General features: G+C 45.3%; 1 protein-coding gene across 1 annotated transcript in view; it reads right to left on the minus strand.

Annotated features, from left to right (window-relative positions):
* The window catches only part of DNAH8 (dynein axonemal heavy chain 8), an 8,835,797-nt gene that overhangs the window by 6,512,379 nt on the left and 2,300,451 nt on the right, over nucleotides 1–22,967 (minus strand). The window lies entirely within an intron of this gene.

Here is a 22,967-nt window from a genome sequence, read left to right on the forward strand (position 1 = left end):
AATCCTCTACATCACATATATATAAGTTAAACAAGACAGCTGCCAGTGTGCAGCCCTATTTTAACCCAATTTTAGATGGAATAGGTTCAGTAAGAGCACCCTCCTTATTTAGTCGTACTCTATAACTGGTGTGTAAGTGTAATTAGGCAATGAGCGCTACTAAATGACGCGGGAAGCCCATCGCTAGCATCTTAGCCCATAATAAATCTCGTAATACTGTGTTGAATGCAGAGCTAAGATCTAACGCTGCAATATAGACAGCTCCTAAATGATGGTGTTTTGAATTCAATTGAATATGGGATATTAGGGTGGCATTTAAGGAACAGCCCATACAACGTCTGAACCCAGTCTGATAATTTGACAATATAGAATTCTTAGTCATAAATTCCTGAAGTTCTTCGAGAATTAATAGACAGAAAACCTTAGAAGAGGAATCTGTTAAAGCAATAGGTCTAAAGTTGAGAGGGTCATCTATTGGACCTTTTTTATGAATGGGAATGACAATAGCAGAGCACCATGATTTTGGTATCTCTTGTAGAAAAAAGATGGCATCAAATCTATACTTTAAGATTATTGCCCACAGATCAGTGTCAGATCTATAAAGGCATGCAGGAATGCCATTAGGGCCAGTAGCCCTCGAAGGATTTAGCTTCATAATAGCCCTGGATATGTCTTCATGTCCCTAAAATGAAGTTATAGGTATGTCCTTACCAATGTCAAATCTGGGATAGTTTAGGAATTGATTCGGCATATCATATTTAGATCTGATGAAATGAATCCATACATCAGCTGATATACCATTTTCCATCGGACCATCATTGCAGGCATTCAATGTCCTCAATATTGACCATATTTTCCGTGTATCACTCTTGAGCAAATTATGCATCATATTATGATTATCTTTTAAGTAGAGTTTTATTCTTAGATTATTCACTGCAGTTTTATAACTATGGAGAATGTTATTTTTTAAATAATAGTAGTCGTGCGATTCAAATGCCAATTTCGCGAGTTGTCGAATCTTATAGTTCTTATTCTGCTTTAAACGGAAAACTTCAATATTAAAGACATGTAAATGATGTTTTTTGCACGTGATCAAGTTTTTTTTCCTTAACATCGAAAGAAGATGATAATCAATCCTTTCAACTAATAGTGTATCAACACTACTTGGATCTAGAAATAAGTCAGTCACAACCGTGTTCATCGCCGGATCAGCTTTCATTCTCATTGTCAGCTGATGGCAAATAGATGGATTCCATCTTACAGAAAGGCCAACATGATCATTTTCAACTAACGTCAGTACCTCGTTAGATTCAAAGAACCAACTGTTTATTCTCACTTTCAATGAGATTGCATGGTGATCACCAAAACCCAACATTTTTATATTAATTAGGTCATGGGAGTTCTGTAAAGACGAGGATTGAAAGAAATGATCAATGTGTGAATACAACCCTCCTCTTGACCATGTGTGAACAGGACCTTTTTCAACAGTGGGGACTACCTGAATGTCCCAGTTTTGGAAGAAGTCAACCCATTGTTTACCGTTCTTTATGGTTTTATTAGCATTTAGTAAATTCCGCCTCATACACATGTCATCATACAGACAGGAGGAATTAAAATCACCGCCAACCACACCACCCAAATGTGTTTGACGGGCAAATGCATCTTCAAGAATTGCATCAAGTATACTACTAGTTTCAATAAACGTGATCTTACTCCTATTCCAGTATATGCATATGATTAGAAAGGAGTTTTTACATGGTGTACCTGTAGTTAATTCAACAGCTAGTACAAAAGCATCCTTATATACACATTTCGTAATGAATCTACAGGCATTGTGAACAAGGATTGCTAGCCCCCCTGACGGTCGACCCTTCTCCCCTCTTAACGCAGGCTGAGTATAACAATCATACCCTTGCAGATTAAAGTGAGTCAAATGCATAGTTTCCTGGAGTAGGATAACAGCGGGATAAGCCTTAACATCCACTGTACCCCACCATCTATTAAAATTAGCTAATCCACAGCTGTTCCAGGAAATGCATTCAAAGGGTTGATCTTGCTGCGTAGGACTAGGGTGGTGCAGCCAAGACGGGTGCAGTCACTACTGTGCTCTGATTATTATACCCGGACAGGGTTGCAGCCATAGCCAATATCTGTTTTACAAACTCTTCGTTAATGTAAAATGGTTGTATCTGCTCCATGTTTTGATTTACTATAGCAGTAATAGCAACCGGTTTTTCCCAAAAACTTTTTTCCTCTGATTCAGAGTATAGAAGGCAGGGAGTTAGACCTACATATGCAAAATTTTCTCTTTGCTCCCAAACCAGTTTTATAATCAGCCTAGAATAAAATCTGCAGGTCATTCTATCACTCTGAATAGTAGCCAATCTAAACCAGTCAATATCCTCCGAACCAATTGTTCTCAGACAAGGGATGGTATGGAAGGCTTTCAAAAGTGAAGAGCGATTTAAGTTATGTCTAGTATTGATTTTTGGATCACTTTCCCAACCCAATATAAAACGTGGGTCTTTAATAAAATCAAAGTCATGAACGATATAATTTTCTTTAGCATTTAGGTCAGTTGTTATACCATCTATAGGCAGGACCATCATGTTCATAGGTAACCCAGAGGCCTGTACATTGTGTTTCACAATATTGTTAGATGACACTTCATTGATAATAGGTAACACATTCATATTGTGCGTTAACCGTTTTGGTTTTGCTTGATCATTTCCCAGCACACCCATCATCCATGGCTCATCATCTGTAAATTTAACAACTGTACCTACATCCACTGTCTTCAGCTCAGTTTCACTTGTTCCTGTTTTAATCATTTTGCTTTTGTTACAGGAAGTTTGCTTATGAGAAATAGGGTAAAACTCTGAGAGAGACAGCTGTGTCCCACCAGTCAGGATACCAAGTTGGATTGGACTATTTGGTGTTATAATTTTGCAATGCTTTTTCCCCCTTTTCCAGTGGTGGTCTTGCTATCATTCTTTTTAGATCCTATTTTATTGGTTGTCTTATTCAATTCCTGGTTAGTATTAGGACGATTTAAGTCCAATAAAGCTTTCGATTCATCATCTAACTGAGAGAGGTCAATGACCACCTCATTCTCTAACATAGTAGTCGGAATTTTTGGTGGGTCAGTTGACGCTGCCCTGGCTTGTTTTTTTGTCAGTGTCAATGCTTTAGCCCTCCTTTTCATTGCCCTCCCAGCAAGTCTCTTTTTTTTACGAATTAGAATGGTCTTATGCTTAGGTAGGGCATCATTTTCTTTTTGATCAAGTTGAATAGGTGAATTACTGACTAGACACTCTTCAGAAAGATCTATCAGGTCAGTCAGAGTAGAGGGACTAATCAGGTCAGTCAGAGGGGAGGGACTATTTAGTTCTATAACATTGTCACTCACCTCCTCTGCACGAATAGGGATCTGGCTCAAAGAAGGTATAAAACCAAAGTCAACCTTCAGTTGCGTCAGATGACATTCAATCCTTTGAACAGAAGTTAACACTTTAGATATTTCTTCATCGTTCTCTTCAGTCTGTGTATAGGTAGAGTGTTGAGTAATTGGTGTCAACACACTGGCAAAGGATCATGTTTGTTATTGTGGGATACCAAAAATCCCATCAAATTGGTTAGCACTATCAACCATGATCTTCCTGGTAGTATGTCTTTCAGATAGGGTGGCCACAGCATCACATGCAAACAAAAGACCTTCAATTTTGTGAGTTCACCAATTGCTGTTCTCATGATACCAATCTCATAATGCGAGCGCTCATGCACTTTGTCAAGTAGGTCCAAGATTCTCGCCAAAACCGGGAAATCAGGACTTAATGATGCTACATTAAGAGTAATATTCTCTGAGCGGACCTCGTTATCAGAGATTTCCTTATCTCTATGATTCAGGCTTGATTGAAATTCCTGAATGTCTATGGTCATTCGTTCATTGAGTGCAATTTGAGCACTCTTTGCATTTGGGGAATTTACCATGGGTTTGACAAGTGATGCATCTGAAATATAATCAGTTTCCCATACTAATTTGGACTTTTCACCACCCAGAACATCAGAGTTATAATTAGGTAGAGTGTTATTATTATTTATTTTTTCTTTTTTTTGGCAGGAGTGGTCAACATAAATACGTCCTCGCGTCCAACCAGTCGTTGATTAACTGGCGTGGAAGGGCCAAGAGAAAGACGTATACGTTTACCAAGTTCTGCCTCAATTGTCGGGCCCATCAATGAACAATCAACCGTATCATCATTATTAATTACATTGGTAGGACCATACATACCATTGTCGCAGGTTTGTGACAGAGTAGATTGAGAAGGGCCCATTCGGTTACTGTTGTTTAGGTCCTTTAACTTAAATTTTTTGTTTGTTAGAGTACTATCAGTATCATGATTGGGGCAATGTATCAGAGTGGGCACGTTAAACTTAGAGGTAATACCCATTTCTTCCAGAGTCCTAAGTCTTACATCTAAAGGTGGAATAATTGAGGTTACACCTATTTGTTCTTCAGCATCTAGTCTTATGACCACTGATGACATAGCAGGAGACTCGGGTAATGGTGCAGCAGATAGTACAGGCCTGGTTTCATGATCAGTATTACTGGACATTGCACTGCTTTGTAAGTCATTCAGTTTCCTACCACTTCTTAACCCATTCACCATTCCGAAGCAAGCACAAAAGATAGTAGTATATTGCTTATTTACAGAAAGGAAAAATGGAAGAAAACAATGAAGTGGAACACGATGCTCTTAACAGCCCCGCAGGTCAATCATATACTTTGGAATATTATTGTTAACAATCCCGTTGCTCATTGCACACAGGTTTTTACTTGTTAGATAGAAAAAGGGGGGCTCCTTACTTCCGCTGCTCGACCGAACAGCCCAACAGCCACACTTCCGGAGCACTTCGGATGCGCGCGCGAGATGCGCGTGCACCAGTGCTTTTGAGGAAGAGGCTGTGGGAGGAGAGCGGGCAGGAGGCGGGAGACAGAAGGCGGAGCAATCTGGGCAGGGCTGAGAGAAAGGAAAGAGAATAGGGAGTGGGTTACACCCTCACGGCTCAGCAGGACACAGCAAAACCCACGGTTTTGCAAGTTAACAATAGTCACCTAAGTGAATTCCCAATGGAGTGTGAACAGTCACTCAGCAGCGCGGGCTCTTTCAGCAGCGTGTTACACGGCTATGCAAGCTTCCTCTTGCCGACGCCGTGCAGTTGCAGGGTAGTCGCAGACCAGTCGCAAGAATCACCAGTCAAAGAGCTCCCAGCCCAACAGCCACACTTCCGGAGCACTTCGGATTTCTTGGGTTGTTTGGAACACTTTATTCAGAGTCATTCATCAGTACCCATGGTAAAGGTGTCTTCCATCCAGAACACTTCCAATGTTCTGTCTCTTAACCAGATAACCTGTTTACCGGCGGGAATATCAAGATTTTCAACCGGTATTTTCATCATCAGAATACTCGGAGTTACCTCCTCATAGAAGAGATGATTGTGTCATCGAATTGATTCTAGATCAACCATTACCCTTTGGAAGAATGTATATGTTATCCTCATCAGAAAAGGAGGCGCTTCATGAATACCTGCAGGCAAATCTCAAAAATGGCCTTATTACTGAATTTACTTCACCAGCAGCCGCATCGCTATTTTTCATTCCTAAGAAAAATACCAAAGAATTACGCACCTGCATTGACTACCAGGGACTCAACAAAATTATTGTCCTGGATAAATATCCCATGCCATTAATCCTGGATATCTTGGAAGCAGTCAAGAGCACCAAAGTCTATACTAAACTAGATCTCAAAAGAGCGTATCATCTTATCCGCATAAGAACTGGAGATAAGTGGAAAACCGCGTTTCGCACCCCCTTTGGTCATTACCAATAATGGGTGATGCCATTTGGTCTGTCAAACATTCCCTCTGAAATCCAAAGGTTTATGGACCATCTCTTCGCTGATATCCTCCTTCATTATGTCATTGTATATCTAGATGATATTCTGGTTTTCTCCAAGTCTCTGCAGGAACATCAGAAGCATGTTAGAGAAGTGCTATCTAGGCTACAACACAATCACTTGTATTGTAAGATAGACAAATGTGAGTTCTATCAGTCCGAAGTCACCTATTTAGGATATATTCTTTCCAACACAGGAATAGCAATGGATCCTTCCAAGATTTCCGCCATTTAAGACTGGCCAGCTCCAACTACAGTTAAACAGATGCAAAGATTTGTCGGATTTGCCAACTTTTACCGCAGATTAATTTCTCAATTCTCTACTTTAACCCATCCTCTCACCTCGCTATTAAAGAAAGGAGTCCCCTTTCATTGGTCAGACACCACTCAAGGGGCATTTGGGAAACTGAAGAGAAGATTCTCATCTTCTCCGGTATTGATGACTCCAGATCAAAATAACCCTTTCATAGTGGAAACCGACGCATCTCATTATGCCCTAGGAGCGGTGTTACTGCAGAAGGATACAAATGGCCAAGAACGCCCGATCGCATATCTATCGGAAACCCTGTCTCCCGCTGAATTAAATTATTCTGTTTTGGAAAAAGAATTATTGGCTATCAAACTGGCTTTCGAAGAGTGGAGACATCTCTTGTTAGGGGCAAAACAGGTCATTGAGGTCAGAACCGACCATCATAATTTGAGAGCTCTTCAGTATGCACAAACTTGTAACAGCAGACAGGCCAGATGGGCTAATTCTATTCTCCATTTAGAATTCTTTTTACCTTTATTCCAGGAACAAACAATTTGAGAGCAGATGCTCTTTCACGAAAAGAGATATTACCTCAAAAACAATTCAGATCTGAACCCATCTTTCCTCAAACTCACGTGACCCAAGTGATCATTAAGGATCTACTAACCGGAATTCAGGAACAAAGTAAAAGGCTGACAAGTAAACAGAGAGAGGAACTATCCATTTAGAGAATGGTCAAGGAGTAAGGATGTTACTTTTTAGGACACCAAGTGTTCCTCCCAAATGACTCCTTACGAAGAGAATTTCTAAAACTATGTCATGCAAAAGTGGCAGGTCAGAGGGGAACAAATACTACTCAAGAGCTAGTAGCAAGATATTTTTGGTGGCCATCGTGGAAAAAGGACGTTACAGAATATGTAAAATCTTGTCCATGCTGTTTACAGACTAAAACTCCACGGCATCTCCCATTGGGTAAACTGGTTCAAATGCCCTTACCATCACGTCCATGGCAAATGATATCTACAGATTTCATTGTCGATCTGCCTCCCTCTGGGTGATGTTCCTCAATAATGGTGACTGTGGATCATTTTTCAAAGCTTGCACATTTCATTTCTTTGAGCAAACTCCCGTCAGCCTCAGAAATGGCAAGAGTATTCATAGAGAGAATATTTTCTCTACATGGGTTACCTGAAAGAATAATATCAGATCAAAAATCTTAGTATACTCGAAATATTGGAACCAAGTGTGCCTCAAATTGGGCATTTCAAGAGCCCTGAGTTCAGGGTACCATCCACAAACAAATGGTCAAACTGAACGTTTAAATCAAACACTGGAAGGATATTTGAGGACTTATGTATCCGCCTGTCATAAAGCACCAAAGTATTGACTGAAAAGGATACGGTACTCAAAAGGATACAGATGGTAGGGTCTTCCGGATCCCTGTTCACACGATTTGATAGTTGTGAAGTCAAGTTTAGACCTTCCAAATGATACAACTCTCTGACTGATAAAACAGGCAGAGAGAAGGATCACTGGAAAGGGCGTGGGTAAGGTATAGGAAGTCAGCCTAGAACAAAATAAAGTATCATAAGAAACTGCCCCAAATTGACTCTCTATGATAGAACAGTATTTGACATTAATTCACACACTGACCTTATGCCTAGGGAAGAAGAATCCAGCAGAAGTCTCTTGAGGAAAATCCAGAAGTAGAACAAACAACAAGGAAGGGAAGATTAGTAAGGGAGACTTATCCCGAACGGAACGAGGCTCACGCTAGATACCGGGTTGATGCACCACAGGATAGCGTCCAAAGTACTGTTCACTATCACCTTCCAACAGTCCTTGAAAAGCTTCCTTCCCAACTAGAGAAAAGTATAGAAATGAATAAATCCCCCTGTTAATATCACAGGTGCAGGAGTTGGAAATAGCGCCCTTTTGTGGTATAAACAAACGCGGTTCTGAACAGCCGCGAAGAAAATAGTGTGCGCGTGTGGAATTACACGCGAATAGCATTCACGCAGTCTTGGAAGCAGGCTTGAAGACAACGTGTGCGTATGAAATTACACGCGAACAGGATTCACGCAATCCAGGCCAGCCGCGCTTGAAGAAAGCGTGCGCTTGTGGAATTGCACGCGAACAGGATTCACACAGTCCAGGCCAGCAGCGCTTGAAGACAACGTGTGTGTGTGGAATTACACGCGAACAGGATTCACGCAGTCCAGGCTAGCCGCGCTTGAAGACAGCGTGCGCTTGTGGATTTGCACGCGAACAGGATTCACGCAGCCCAGGCCAGCAGCGCTTGAAGACAACATGCGCGTGTGGAATTACACGCGAACAGGATTCACGCATTTCAGGCCAGCCGCGCTTGAAGATAGCGTGCGCTTGTGGATTTGCACGCGAACAGGATTCACGCAGCCCAGGCCAGCAGCGCTTGAAGACAATGTGTGCGTGTGGTATTACAGGCGAACAGGATTCACGCAGTCCAGGCCAGCCGCGCTTGAAGACAACGTGTGCGTGTGGAATTACACGCGAACAGGATTCACGCAGTCCAGGCCAGCCGCGCTTGAAGACAACGCGCGCTTGTGGATTTGCACGCTAACAGGATACACGCAGCCCAGGACAGCCGCGTTTGAAGACAACGTGCGCGTGTGGAATTACATGCGAACAAACAGCTCCAGAAATCAGCGTGTGGCAGAAAACACGCTATAGAAGGCCCAAGAAGCAGCTGAGGGAAACTGCAAGGGCGCAGATCGGAGGTTCAGCTACACAACGCCAAATGATTCGATCAGAAGCAGCGAGTGAAGTTTCCACGCTACTTATATACGTAATGCCGTAGTTCACGTGACGAAGCAGAATACACGTGAATTTAGCGCCGTGAAAAGTGCAGACGTCGTTTTCCCGGCAACGTATCGAGCAACCGCCATTTGGAATAGAACGGTCTAGCTGTTCTATGAGCGTAAGAGGTAGAACCACGTCCAGCATGCATGACACCGCCACCCAGGATGACTGGAAGGAATTACTGCCTTTGGCTGAATATGCATATAATTCTTTTCACTCCACGATCAAAATGAGTCCATTCCTTTGCACATATGGGTTTCATCCTTCATCCTTTCCGGCCCCAAGTCATTCTGCTTCACGATTCCCAGATGTTGATCATCTCATGAAACAACTCGGCAAGTGTCATGTATTTGTTACGCTCACCTGGTATCCACGGGGACGCCACCCAGTCATTTGGTCGTTGGTGCCCTTCCCAATGATTCCCTGGTGTGGACTCGGTGTCGATGGGATTCCGCCTGCAAATGAAGACTATATTAGGACTGGGCGACCAAGGTAGGTTTTCCCCCATCTCCCTTGTGTTTCCAGCCCCGTCAGGTTCTCTTCTCACCTGGTTGTCATAATCGGTGGGCTATCCGTCCTGCTCTCTGGGCAGGGGCGCGTTGTCTTTTGTTGGGGCGGGCGGTCCAGTTACTTCACTGACTGCTGCCCTAGTAGTGTCTTTCAGGTAGGCCTTATTGCGATTGATGGCGTTGTAATTCTTGCATGCCTTTCATCTGTTCTAAATGTCTCTTTTTTTTAATCTCCCTAGGAGCGCGGAGAGTCCGCTTGGAGAACTGGATATGCTGGTTCTCACTGGGAGATGATGGCACGCTATATCGCTATGATGCGGTAGAACAAGTTACTTACCAACTGGTAACGTTCTTTCGATTGGATGTTCCTCCAAAGTATTCCTCATCTTAGATGTATTCCATCCAGCTTTGCTGCTCTTCGGAATTTTTTTCGGCAGAGGGTGCCGTGCGTCGATGTCGTTGATTCGATGGTCCCTCGAAGGCCTCTGTCGAGGGTGACGTCATCGGGTGTATAAGTAGCACGCGCGTCGCCCGTTGGCCTCCGTTCTGTTTTTCCCACTTTTTTGTCTGTTATCTTGTACTGTGTAGATTGTGCCGGCAAACAGGTATCAGCCTTGCGAGATTTGAGATGGCAATAACCCAGAAAAATCTACAGAGGGGTAGGTTGGGAGGGCGATGAGGAATACGTTGGAGGAACATCCAATCGAAAGAACGTTACCAGTTGGTAAGTAACTTGTTCTTCGAGTGGATTGTGTCCTCCAACGTATTCCTCATCTTAGATAGACTCCCAAAGCAGTATTTTGTATACTTTCTCTGGAGGAGGGGTCAGATTTTTTCAATGCCTTTAGATGGCGGAATAAAGCACTGCTTTTCCAAAAGTCAGCCCCGTAGACTGGGAAACATCCAGGCTATAGAATTTTGAGAAGGTGTGTAGTGAAGACCAAGTTGCTGCTTCGATAATGGACCTTATTGGAACACCTCTTTGAAGGGCCGTCGAACAGGCAATGCCTCTGGTGGAATGAGCCCTCAACCCTTCTGGTGGGTCTTTTTGTGCTAGTTTTTAGCATTCTGAAATACAAAGTACCGTCCAGCGTGAAATTGTCTGTTTTGTCACCGATTGATCCAGTTTCCTTCCTGTGTAACCTATAACCAACTGGTTGTCCACTCTAAGTCTGGAAAGTCTAGAGATGTAAAAGCTTAAAGCTCTTTTTGGATCCAGTCTGTGTAATCTTTCTTCCTCCTTAGAAGGATGGGGTGGAGGATAGAATGTGGGTAAAACAATTTTCTGACTTAAATGAAAATCAGATATTACCTTTGGTAAAAATGATGGTTTAACCCACAATACAACTCTGTCCTTATGGAACACAGTATAGGGTGGCCCAGAAGACAATGCCTGCAATTCGCTCACTCTTCTTGCTGATGTTAGAGCAACTAAGAAGGCAGTTTTCCATTTTAGTAATCTTAATGGACATGTGTGCATAGGCTCAAAAGGAGCACACATTAAGAATTTTAGGACTAAATTGAGATCCCAAATCGGTACTTGAAATGGGCGAGGAGGAAACACATTAGTGAGACCTTTTAAGAATTGTGTTATCAAAGGAATGTTGAAGTAGGAGCATTCTTCCGATGAGCGCTTGAAAATGGAAAGCGCCGCAAGGTAACCTTTTATTGTTGCGATATTTAGACCTCTATGTGCTAGGGTCAGAAGGAAAGATAGTACTTACGAAATAGAACATTCCTGGGACACCGTGCTCTGCCTGCTCAGAACATCTGCCGTCATATTCTCTTCCCCGGCTAGATGTATTGCCATTAAAGAGATTCCCTCCTGAATTGCCCAATACCAGAGCTGCATTGCCTCTCTGCACAGAGGTAGTGACCCTACACCTCCTCTTTTGTTTAGGTAATGCATGGCCACTGTGTTGTCCGTCATTATCAGGACATTCTTTCCCTGACAGATGGCAGGAAGGCCTTCAGCGCTAGTCTGATTGCCCTCAGCTCTAAAAGGTTGATGTGTAGTTTGGACTCCGATGGAGACCGAAGACCATTGATTGTCAAATTATTGGCATGAGGTCGCCACTCCAGGAGTGAGGCATCCGTCACTACTGTGATCTCCGACCATGGTTGCCAAAAAGGTTCTCCTTTTAGGATGTTCTCTGTACAGGTCCACCATAGAAGGTCTTGTCTGACCTTGATCAGAATCTGAAGAAGATCCGTCATTTGACCCGAGAACTGGGACCACTGAGTCTTTAGAGCCCATTGAAGGGATCTCATCCTCAAACGTGCCTCTGGCACCAGGAAGATGCAGGATGCCATGAGGCCGAGCAACCTTAGAAAGTCATAAGCCTAGGGATTTTTGGCATTTTGGAATTTGTAAACCATCTGAAGAATGTCTAGCGCCCTCGCGTTGGGAGGCGAGCTCTTTCCCAAGGATGTGTCTAGTACAGCTCCTATATACTGAAGCTGTTGGGAAGGTGTCATCTGTGACTTCTTGAAATTGAGGGAGAAGCCCAGTTTGTGGAGGAGGTGGCAGGTGACTTTCAGATGATCCAGTGCTTGCTTGGCAGAACACGCTCTGATCGGCCAATCGTCCAGGTAGGGGTTGACATGAATCCCCCCTCTCCTGAGGTGCGCTGCCACCACTACCATTAACTTGGCGAAAACCCTCGGGGCGGAGGTCAACCCGAATGGCAGGACTCGAAACTGATAGTGTGAGTCGCCAACTACGAACCTCAGGTATTTTCTGTGTTTGAGATGAATCGGCACATGAAAATAAGCATCCTGGAGGTCCAATGACACCAACCAGTCCTGAAGTTGAAGGGCCTGAAGGATCTGAGAAAGGGTAACCATCTTGAACTTTCCTTCCTGAGGAACTTGTTCAAGTTTCTTAAGTCCAAGATGGGTCTCAGTCCTCTGTCCTTTTTGGGGATCAAAAAATATGGGGAGTACCATCCCTTGTTCCTCTCCGCTGAAGGTACTGGTTCTATAGCACCTTTCTCCAGCAGGGTTGAAACGTCCTGCTGTAGGCGCGGGTTTGAAGACTTCAACGGGTGTCTCCCTGGTGGATTGCTTTGAGGTTGCTTTAGAAAAGGAAGTCAATAGCCTTGGGCTATTATTTCTAGAGCCCAAACATCTGAAGTAATGGCTCGCCATTCTTGCAGATGCTGTGACAGCCTACCTCCTACAGGTGTTTTGTGATGCAAGTCCTCAAAGTAGTTTTGTGGCGGATGTTGCAGCCGCTGATGGCAGAGAGGCTGCAGCTGGAGTCGGCTTAGCACGTTTTCCTCGTCCACCGCGAGTGGCCTTTTTCTGGCCCCTTTGACTGGCCATTCCTCTCGCTTTTCCATATGAGGTGTAATAACGATAGGATCGTCCCCTCCATGACTGTCCTTGCGCACGAAAAGGCTGAGGTTGCCTAATAGCAGCTCCTAAAGATTTGGCAGCTGCTTTTGAGGTCTGCAATCTCTCAAGACTCTCGTCAGCCTTGTTGCCAAAAAGGTGAGACCCGTCAAAAGGCATGTTCAGAAGGCGGTTCTGTACGTCCGGTGCAAAACCTGACTTCCGTAACCACGCAAATCTGCGCATTATCGTGCTAGTGCCCATGGACCTGCTTACATTATCCGCAGTGTCCAATCCAGATTGAAGGGATTCTTGCATGGCTTCCTTTCCATCTCTAAGGATGGCTAGGAACCCTTCCCTTTCTTCCCCTTCTGGCATGTGCTCCGCCGCCATTGCAATGCACTCCCAAAGAGTGTATGAAAATTTTGCCAAGGCACATGTTGAGTTGGCAGATTTAAATGCCATGCTCCCAGCTGAAAATACCTTCCGTGCCCAGCCATCCACACGCTTATCGTCCCTGTTTGGAGGGATAGAAAGGTAAGCAAGTTTGTTGGAAGCTGTGGCTGCCTGTATGACCAGACTCTCGGGAGTTGGATGTTTTGACAGATAGCCGGGGTCACTACTGGCCGGGCGGTATTTTGATGCGAGGGACTTATTTACCAGAGGAATAGAATCCGGAGTTTCCCAATTCTTGGCCACCCTATTTTGCAAGCCTACATGAAAGGGTAGTACTGGGTCTTCAGTGGGACCATGGTCCAATATGTCTGTTAAATCATCTTGGACGAATTGGGCTGGTGGTTTAGCCCATCCCAAGTAATCTACCACCTTGATCAATAACTGACGGTATGATGGACTGGCATGCTCTCCTGGATCTGGTCTACCAAAGTCATTCTCAGGAGATGTGTCAATGCCACTTGCATTGTGTAAAGACTCCACCAAATCCCTCATTCTGCTTTCCTCTGAGATCAAGCATTCTGGGACATTTGGGGTGCCATACTCCAACCCAAAAGGTACATTTTCTCATCCGATCTCTCCTGTTCCTCAAAAATTGAGGTCAGGGATTTGAAAAACTCCTTCCTAGGGAGAGGCTTGAAAACCTTTTCTGGGAGAGGAGAAGGAAGAGGTGTAGTACCAGGTTCTGAGGAAATTACATGTTTTGTAACCTTCTCCTTCTCCTTTTCTGGCTTCCCTGGCTTGGCTGGTGCCTTTGGCGCCAAGGGTTTCGGCATCGACGTCGATAAGGGCGTCGACGAGATAGTGGTCGTCGATAGGGTCTGCTTCGAAGGCTTTGAGACGGTCTTCGACGGTTTTCCCTTCGAGGTGTGATAGGTCTCGGACGGCGTCAGTGACCTCGAACTGTCGACTCGACTCAGGGTTTTTCACTCGGCGTCCTGGAAGGTTCCCTATCCATCCTTTTTCGATCACCCGGGCTCAAGCGCGCGTGAGTGTCGAAGCGATGACGCTCCCGGCCGGATTCCGAATAAGGCGCGGACCGAGGCTTCGCCTTCTCAAACACCTCCATCATTTTGAACCTGAATGCTTTCCACTCTTCGGAAGATGAATGTTTCGTGGGGCATTTCATCCTTTTCGGAGACTCGTCTGACGACGAGGTGGAGGGGGACCTGTGGCGTCGTTACTTCGATTTTTTTGATGAAGACAACGAGCAATGAGAATCGCTTCTTGATCTAGATCGATGCCTTTCGCGTCGAGGAGATTTCTGCTCATGGGATCTCGACTCAACGCTAGAGGCCTTTCCATCGGTTTTTCGACCTACCTGTAGCTTTCCTCTCCTTTCTCGCAAGGCCTTCCCCGTCATCGCCTGACACTTCGAACAGGCCTCCATGTCATGGCCTTCTACGAGGCACCACAAACACTCACGGTGTGGGTCCGTGATCGACATTTTTGAGCCGCACGACTTGCACTTTTTAAATCCCGATCTCGGGGTCGGGGCGTGGTCGGCGTCGATGACGAGGACATATTTCTTCTTCTTGTATTATTATACTTCACAGAACTCGAGGTGCGGCGAATGTCCGAAGCAACATATACTGCGGAAAAACGGAACTGAGGCCAACGGGCGCCGCGCGTGCTACTTATACACCCAATGATGTCACCCTTGACGAAGGCCTTTGAGGGACCATCGACTCGACGACATCGACGCACTGTGCCCTCTGGCAAAAAAATTTCCGAAGAGTAGCAAAGCTGGATGGAATACTTCTAAGATGAGGAATACGTTGGAGGACACAATCCACTCGAAAGGAGGCGCTTTGCGTAGCGCAGCAATGTCTTGTCCTCACTGACCTGTGCGTTTCTCTTTTCGTAGGTTGCGTTGAGTAGCCAGCGCAGATGGAGTTCCGGAGCTATGCCGGCCGAAAAGCAACCAACCAGGTAAGTCTTTAAGTGCTTTGTGGTTGTAATGTCTCCACTACCTCCTTTAATGATTTCTTACTCCTTTTCTCAGGTCCTTCGATCCGGGCGGTGAACTCCACCAACAGAGCTGCCCAGGAGCTGCGAGCAGTGAAGGATGATAAATGCAGGTAAGATTCTGCTGCTAACGATGTTCTTGGATTTTCTGCAGGTCCGGAATTCACCAGGCTCATGAGAAAGCTGGACATGGTGAGCGCCACGTTGCTAGAAGCAAAGTAACACAAAGCGTGTTGTCTTGTTCGGGTGTGGTTTAAATAGCCACTGTAAAGTAGTCCAGGTAAAGTAGTCCCTAGGCCACCACACCCAAAACACTAGACCGCATAGCCTCCACGTTGGCTGAAAGCCTAAATAAAGTAGTTCCTCACGCAGATGTCTTTCCTTACCGATGAGCTTGGCGCCAAAGGCGCCAGGACTGGCCCCAAGAGGGCCTGAGAAGTGGATGCCAGGCATTATTAGTGATCCGAGCCCTGATTCCACCTGGCCAATGGGCTTGCCCGTGGGGATCAGGGCTGAGGGTCGTGACAGCACTCCCCCCCCAAGGCCCCTCCCAAGGTGTGTCTCCTGCCTGGTCCAGGTTTAGTTGGGAAGTTCTGATGAAACTTCTTGATCAGACGTGGTGCATGGATGTTCTCACTGGGTTCCCAGGATCTATCTTGAGGCCCAAACCCCTTCCATTTGACAAGATAGTACAACTTGGCGCTAGAGTACTTAGAGTCCAGGATGCCCTTGATTTTGAATTCTGGTTCTCCATCTATTAGTATAGGTTTGAGGTGGTGTCTTGATTCGTGTACCGGGTTGCACTGGTTTTACGAGGGACACATGGAATACCGGATGAATTTGTAGATTAGGTGGTAAGTCCAATTTGACGGCTGCTGGGTTGATAATTGCCTTGATGGTATAGGGTCCCAAATATCGAGGATGGAAGGTCCGGGTCCCTTTGATGGGTACGTATTTGGCGGCTAACCAAAACCTGGTCTCCTACTTGATAGTCTGGGGCCTTTTTCCAATGCTGGTCGGCGAAGTGCTTTTGTTTTTCTTTAGCATGAATAAGATGTTCCTTCGCCTTTCTGAATGCCTGATTGATGGTTGTATGAAGAGTCTTTACTGCAAGCATTTCCAAGCTGGCAGGAAGGTCAAGTTCTGATGTACGTGGATGTCTGCCATACAAGGTGTAAAAAGGTGTTTGGCACGTGCTAGAATGTACAGAGTATGCGTCCTTCCAATCTCTCAATTCATGGTGCAGCATGCACCGTAAATACTGCTCGAGGATCTGGTTGGTCCTCTCGGTTTGGCCGTCTGGCTGGGGGTGGTGACTGGTGGATAGCCGGACGTCAATCTGTGCCGTTGGGCAACATTTTTTCAAAAAATTGGATACAAATTGGCTACCTCAATCGGAGACCAGAAATGATGGAAAGCCATGCAACTTGAGAATGTTTTCCAGAAATACTTCTGCTAGGGTGGATGCGTCCGGGAGGCCCTTGAGAGGAATAAAATGTGCCATCTTTGAGAACAAATCCACGATTACAAGAATGGTGTTAAAGCCTTCACTTGGTGGCAGATCAGTGATAAAGTCGAGGGAAAGAGTGTGCCATGGAGCGGGAGGGATGTCCAGTGGTTGTAGGAGACCCGATGGTTTCTGTTTTTGTGATCTATTTTGTGCGCATACGCTGCAGGACTGAACATACTGGACAATGTCCTTATGCCAGTCCACCGAAAGTACTTTTTTACCTTGGCTATAGTTTTAGCTATTCCAGGGTATCCTTCGATCAGAGAGTCATGATAACCTGAAATGATATGCTGTTGTAACTCCTTCTCTGGTACATATAGCCGGTCCCTAAAATAAGGTAACTGATCCTTGATGCAATATTGTTCTCCTTGAGTTTGCCATGCGAGGAAAGCATCCGGGTTCATTGACTGTCAATTTTTTTTTCGTAATTTGGCTTGTGATAACGCTGTTGTGATACCCAAGAGTTTGTCTTCAGGGATGATGGGTACCGGGTCTGGAGTTGTATGCACCGTTTCATCGATGCCCATTCGAGATAAGGTGTCAGCTTCCCCATTCTTGACCCCTGGTCGAAAGGTGATCACGTAGTCATATTCGGTGAAGAAGAGGGCCCACCGTAACTGGCGTGAAGACTGGGCTTTGGCTGCTTTGAGATATTGCAGGTTCCGGTGGTCTGTGATTACTGTAATGGTGTGTCTAGCTCCCAGAAGATAGTGTCGCCACGCCTTGAAAGAGGACTTGATGGCTAGGAGTTCTTTGTCCGTGATAGCGTAATTAATTTCCGGGGGTGAGAATTCTTTTGACCAGAAGGCCACAGGGTGCAGCTGGCCAGTTTCTGGGTCCCTCTGTGAAAGGACCGCTCGCTCCCATTGCCATACTGGAAGCATCAGTTCCTATGACATAAGAGAGGTCTGGACGCGGGTGCCGCAGGATTGGAGCGGAGGTGAACCTTTGTTTCAGTTCCTGAAAGGCTCTTTCTGCTTCCTCAGTCCAAGCTAGCTTTTTATTGCTCTTTCGTAGCAGTACTGTGATCGGGTGCACAACCTGAGCGAAGTCTGGGATAAACCGGCTGTAAAAGTTCGCAAAGCCTAGCATGCTCTGTATCCCCTTCAGAGTTGTTGGTGATGGCCATTTTAGAATAGCGTCAACCTTATGTAAATCCATTCTGATGCCTTTTGGCGACAGGATGAAACCAAGGAATTCTACTTCAGTGACGTGAAAAAAATATTTCTCCAGCTTTGCATACAAACGATGTTGCCAGAGCTTGGTGAGGACTGAACGAACATGCCTGATATGATCCTGTTTTGAGGCTGAGTAGACAAAGATGTCATCAATGTACACTAAGGCGCAAACGTCAATCAGTTCTCTCAAGCCATCATTCATGAAATATTGAAATGCTGCGGGAGTGTTACATAAGCCGAAAGGCATGACTTGATATTCAAACAAGCCATATTTGATACGAAAGCAGTTTTCCACTCATCTCCGCTTCTGACCCGGAAGGTCTAATTTGGTATCGATATGGGCATCTTTGATTTGGTCTAGCATTTAAGAGGCAAGGGGTAGCGGTTCTTCACGGTTATCTGGTTTATTGCGCGGTAATCAAGACAGGTCCTCAAGTCCCCTTCCTTTTTCGGTACGAAGAACAAAGGACTGGCTGCTGGGGACTTAGATGGACGGATAAATCTGTTTGCAAGGTACTGGTCCAAATAGGATTTCACGTGAAGGTTTTCTGGTTCGGTAAGAGCGTAGATCCTGCCGCAAGGGATTTGTTCCCCAGGAATAAAGTCAATTTGACAATCATAAGGCCTATGTGGCGGCAATGTGTTAGCCTTGTCTTTTTGGAATATGTCCTGAAAGTCACGATATTCATCTGGCAAAGTATTAGTTACTCCCAGAGTAGAGGCTCTAGTATTGGAAGTCTTGGAGACACAGGAGTCGGGTTCCGGGTCAGGAGAGTAGCAAGTCAGGGAGCAGTTGCTGAAGAAGGTTAATTTCCATGCCCGCCAGTCTATCAAAGGGTTGTTAGCAACCAACTATGGCATCCCTAGTATCAACCGGAACTGAGGTGCCTTTATAAGATCGAACGAAATACACTCCCGATGTCCACCCTGGCACAGCAAGGTTACTTCTGCTGTGCACTGGGTTACTGGTCAGGAGGCGATTTCTGTCCCATCCACGGTAGTCACCTTGTCCCTGGTAGACTTAGAACACAAAGGGAGCCCCATCTCTGCTGCCAACTCTTGATCTATACAGTTCTCAACTGCTCCGCTGTCGATGTACGCTTCTACGGCAGGCATCTTTGATGATTGTTGGTGATTTATTAAGATCACGGGTATCGCAAAGTGTGAGGTCAGTGGCTCTTTCTCATCACTCGACAAACTGACCTCTATGGTTGCCGAGCTTGGTAGTTTTCCGATTCCTTAACTTCATCCTTTTCTGTGGCCCCGACTGTCCTCCTTGGGGGTTTTATTGGGCAGTCTTTCAGAAGATGTCCTGGTTTTCCACAATACAAACAAAGTTGCTGTTGTCTTCTTTTATCCCGCTTTTGTTTTGTTAATGGAGGTTGTATCCCTCCGATCTGCATGGGTTCTACGGCGTTATCTGGCCCCCGTGGCACATTGCCTTAAGGCCGAACATAAACTACTCGAGAATCTACTTTGGACCAGTCTGCTTTTCGGTCCTGCAACCGATGGTCTAGCTGCACGACTAGATTTATGAATTCGGTACAGTCTCTGGGGGGATCAACTACCTGGGTCAAGACGTCCTTTAATTTGCCTCGTAAGTCTCGATGGAATAACGTGGTTCTTTTTATTTTCTGGCCACCTGGCTTCAGCAACCAGTCTATTGAAAGTCGCAATGTATGTTAACAAGTCTTGGTTCCCCTGCCGGAGGGATAAAAGTTTGTTATCCACTGCTTGTTCCTGGGTATGGCGAGCAAACAGTTTTACAATTTCTCTCTGGAACCCCCATAGTCTTGTAACAATGGATCATTATTAGTCACTAACGGCACCGACCAATCCGCTGCACTTCCACACAAGTATGATAGATGAAAGCTACCCGAGGTTGGTCATTTGGAAATGCCCCAGGGCGACAAAGGAAGTGAAGGTGACACTGATTTATGAATGCTGCATATTTCCGTGGTTCGCCCGAAAACCTTTCTGGTGGCGCCAGGGGAACTGTTCCAGGCAGCGTGATCTGTACTGGTGTGGGGGTATAGGATGGTGAGATAGGATTTTGCATTGGTGGATTTCCTCCAGGCAGAGGAGTCTGCTCTGCCTGCGATTGGAAGAATTGTCTGCTGATTTCGTCAGTGTGCTACTTGGTCACTATCAGGTCCTCCAGAGTGTATTAGTCTCTTGTTGGGCTCTCTTGTGGCGCGGAGAGTCCGCTTGGAGAACTGGATATGCTGGTTCTCACTGTGAGATGAAGGCGCGGTATAGCGCTAAGATGCGGTAAGGAGGCGCTTTGCGTAGCGCAGCAATGTCTTGTCCTCACTGACCTGTGCTTTTCTGTTTTCGTAGGTCGCGGTGAGTACCCAGCGCAGATGGAGTTCCGGAGCAATGCCGGCCGAAAAACAACCAACTAGGTAAGTCTTTAAGCGCTTTGTGGTTGTAATGTCTCCACTACCTCCTTTAATGATGTCTTTCTCCTTTTCTCAGGTCCTTCGATCCGGGAGGTGAACTCCACCAACAGAGCAGCGCAGGAGCTGCGAGCAGTGAAGGATGATGAATGCAGGTAAGATTATGCTGCTAACGATGTTCTTGGTTTTTCTGCAGGTCCGGAATTCACCAGGCTCGTGAGAAAGCTGGACACGGTGAGCGTCATGTTGCTAGAAGCAAAGTAACGCGAAGCGCGTTGTCTTGTTCGGGTGTGGTTTAAATAGCCACTGTAAAGTAGTCCAGGTAAAATAGTCCCTAGGCCACCATACCCAAAACACTAGACCGCATAGCTTGGTTCTAGGAACCAAGCTATGTGGATGCCTCCATGTTGGCTGAAAGCCTAAATAAAGTAGTTCCTCAAGCAGATGTCTTTCCTTACTGATGAGCCAGGTCTGGCCCCAATCCATTTGTCCAATAAAATCAAAACCATGATGCTTAAAAATTGGAACATCCTACAACAAGGCCCCAAACCACTACCCAAACCGATCGTTGCCTTTAAAAGGAGCCGCAATTTGAAAGAACTGATCTCACGAAATGACGTGAGCTTAAGACCTAGCAGACAGACCACGTTGCCCGAAAGATGGGGTATTCCAAAACTAACTGGCCACTCTGCGTGTGGACATTGCTCTTGCTGTAACTCCACTTTTAGGAGCACAGAATTGAACCTGGGCCTCCCGACACCATGGCGACAGCAACACTTTAGTAATTGCAATTCCAACATGCTTATTTACGTGATTTGGTGCCCATGCAATCGTATGTATGTTGGCAAAACCGAACGTAAGATTAAAATCAGGATTGGGGAGCATAAAAGTTGTATTCGGAATAGGATTCTGAACGCCCCCCTAGTTGAGCACTGGATTGAATATATTCACAAAGTGGAAGACCTACAATGGAGCGTGATTTTGAGAATTAACACCACCGGCGATAGTAATGGAGATAAAATTAAGCTACTTCAGAAGGAACAACATCTTATATTTCTGACCCGCAGTGCTGAGATTGGGCTTAATGAAAAGATCGAGTGGGATGTGTGAATATGTGATGCCGCTCGAGCTGTGGTTTGACAAACTCTATGATGAGTCGAGTGAGGTAACCCCTTATTCATGCACAGTCCATAAGCGTCAAAATGACTGTGCCTTTAGGTACCCTTCGATTCGTTATTTACAACACTTTATTGTAAGAGGACATTTACACTATTTGTGACTTTGTTCTTCGCGGACGAGCCTTGTCTTTGCTCGGTAACCGTCGCTGTTACGGTCATTGTCTTCTATGTTTGCCCATGGCCATCAGCTTGTCGTTAGAGCTGGTGAGCCAGGGACTCCATCTACCAGCAGGCCTAGCGGCAATACCACACACCTGCAACGTATTAACTCGCCGTCGTTTCTGATAGGCGAGTGGACTCATACCCATGCTGCCGTTTGGGCAGTTTTCATTTATAAGCACCTCCTCCGGGAAGCACTCTAGAGGACATCCTGTTTCTGTCAGGATTCGAGTGCGACACGTACCGAGAGCCACAGCGCAACGAGGGGAGCATAATTATCCGCCAGAAGGACTTTTTCAAACTCCCAATAACAGGTAATTGCTGGACGGGGTTGTTTGAGGATAGGGTCGTTTTTTGTAATTATATTTTTTTGTAACGCAACATTGTAATTTACTTATACAGATTTTACTTTATCCAGCACTGTGCTGGGCTGATGAAGTATGAGACATCTACTTAGACTTTTGCTTTTTTGTTTTTGCTCTTTACAGGACCCGTTGTTCCAACCGTTCTTAGATTTGCTTTCGGGGTCGTTAACCGCCATTGAATGCTGGTTGGATGTTTAAGTGTCTTGATCTAACCCAGCAAAAATCTGGGTGCAATTTTTTCAACTAACCTACTTAACATCGCACAGGTACGATTCGTCAGTATTTTCTGCACACTATATCGATATGGGCAGGACACTGACATCTATGCATCTCCTCCCCTTTAGATTTTATTAATAGTCCCTCCTATTTTGAAGGGTAGCGGTTCTGACTGGCCTGTCTACACCCAACAATGTGATACACGTCGAAATGAGCCCAACCGAGAGCTAACCCAACCTTGAGAGGTGAGAACCCGCACAGAAGTTTGGTTTGCTCTTGGTCTGAGGGGGACCCTGTCGACATCTGGAGACTGTATTACTCCCCCCTGATCATAGGAGTGGGTGCCTATAAATATACTATCATGATGTTCTCCAATACCCCACAAACATGATGCTGTGGGAACCTATGTTATAGCACTGGCCCCAGTGGGATGTTATGTTTTTGTTACTCGACCCTGAGCTAGAGGGTATATGTGTATGTGGGAGGCGAGTTAGATCGAGTGAGTTGTGAAGGTTTTTTATATATGACTAACCTAACTCCAACAATGTGGAATAGTATTTGCTCCTCTTCTTCTCCCTTTTCCTACCCATCTTTATGGTAGTTTCTCTCTGTCTCGTTGTATTTTTCCACAACCATGGTTAGAAGACTTTTA

The sequence above is a fragment of the Ambystoma mexicanum genome, chromosome 4q (genome assembly GCF_040938575.1).
Source record: "Ambystoma mexicanum isolate Mex_15411 chromosome 4q, UKY_AmexF1_1, whole genome shotgun sequence".
Taxonomy (NCBI): domain Eukaryota; kingdom Metazoa; phylum Chordata; class Amphibia; order Caudata; family Ambystomatidae; genus Ambystoma; species Ambystoma mexicanum.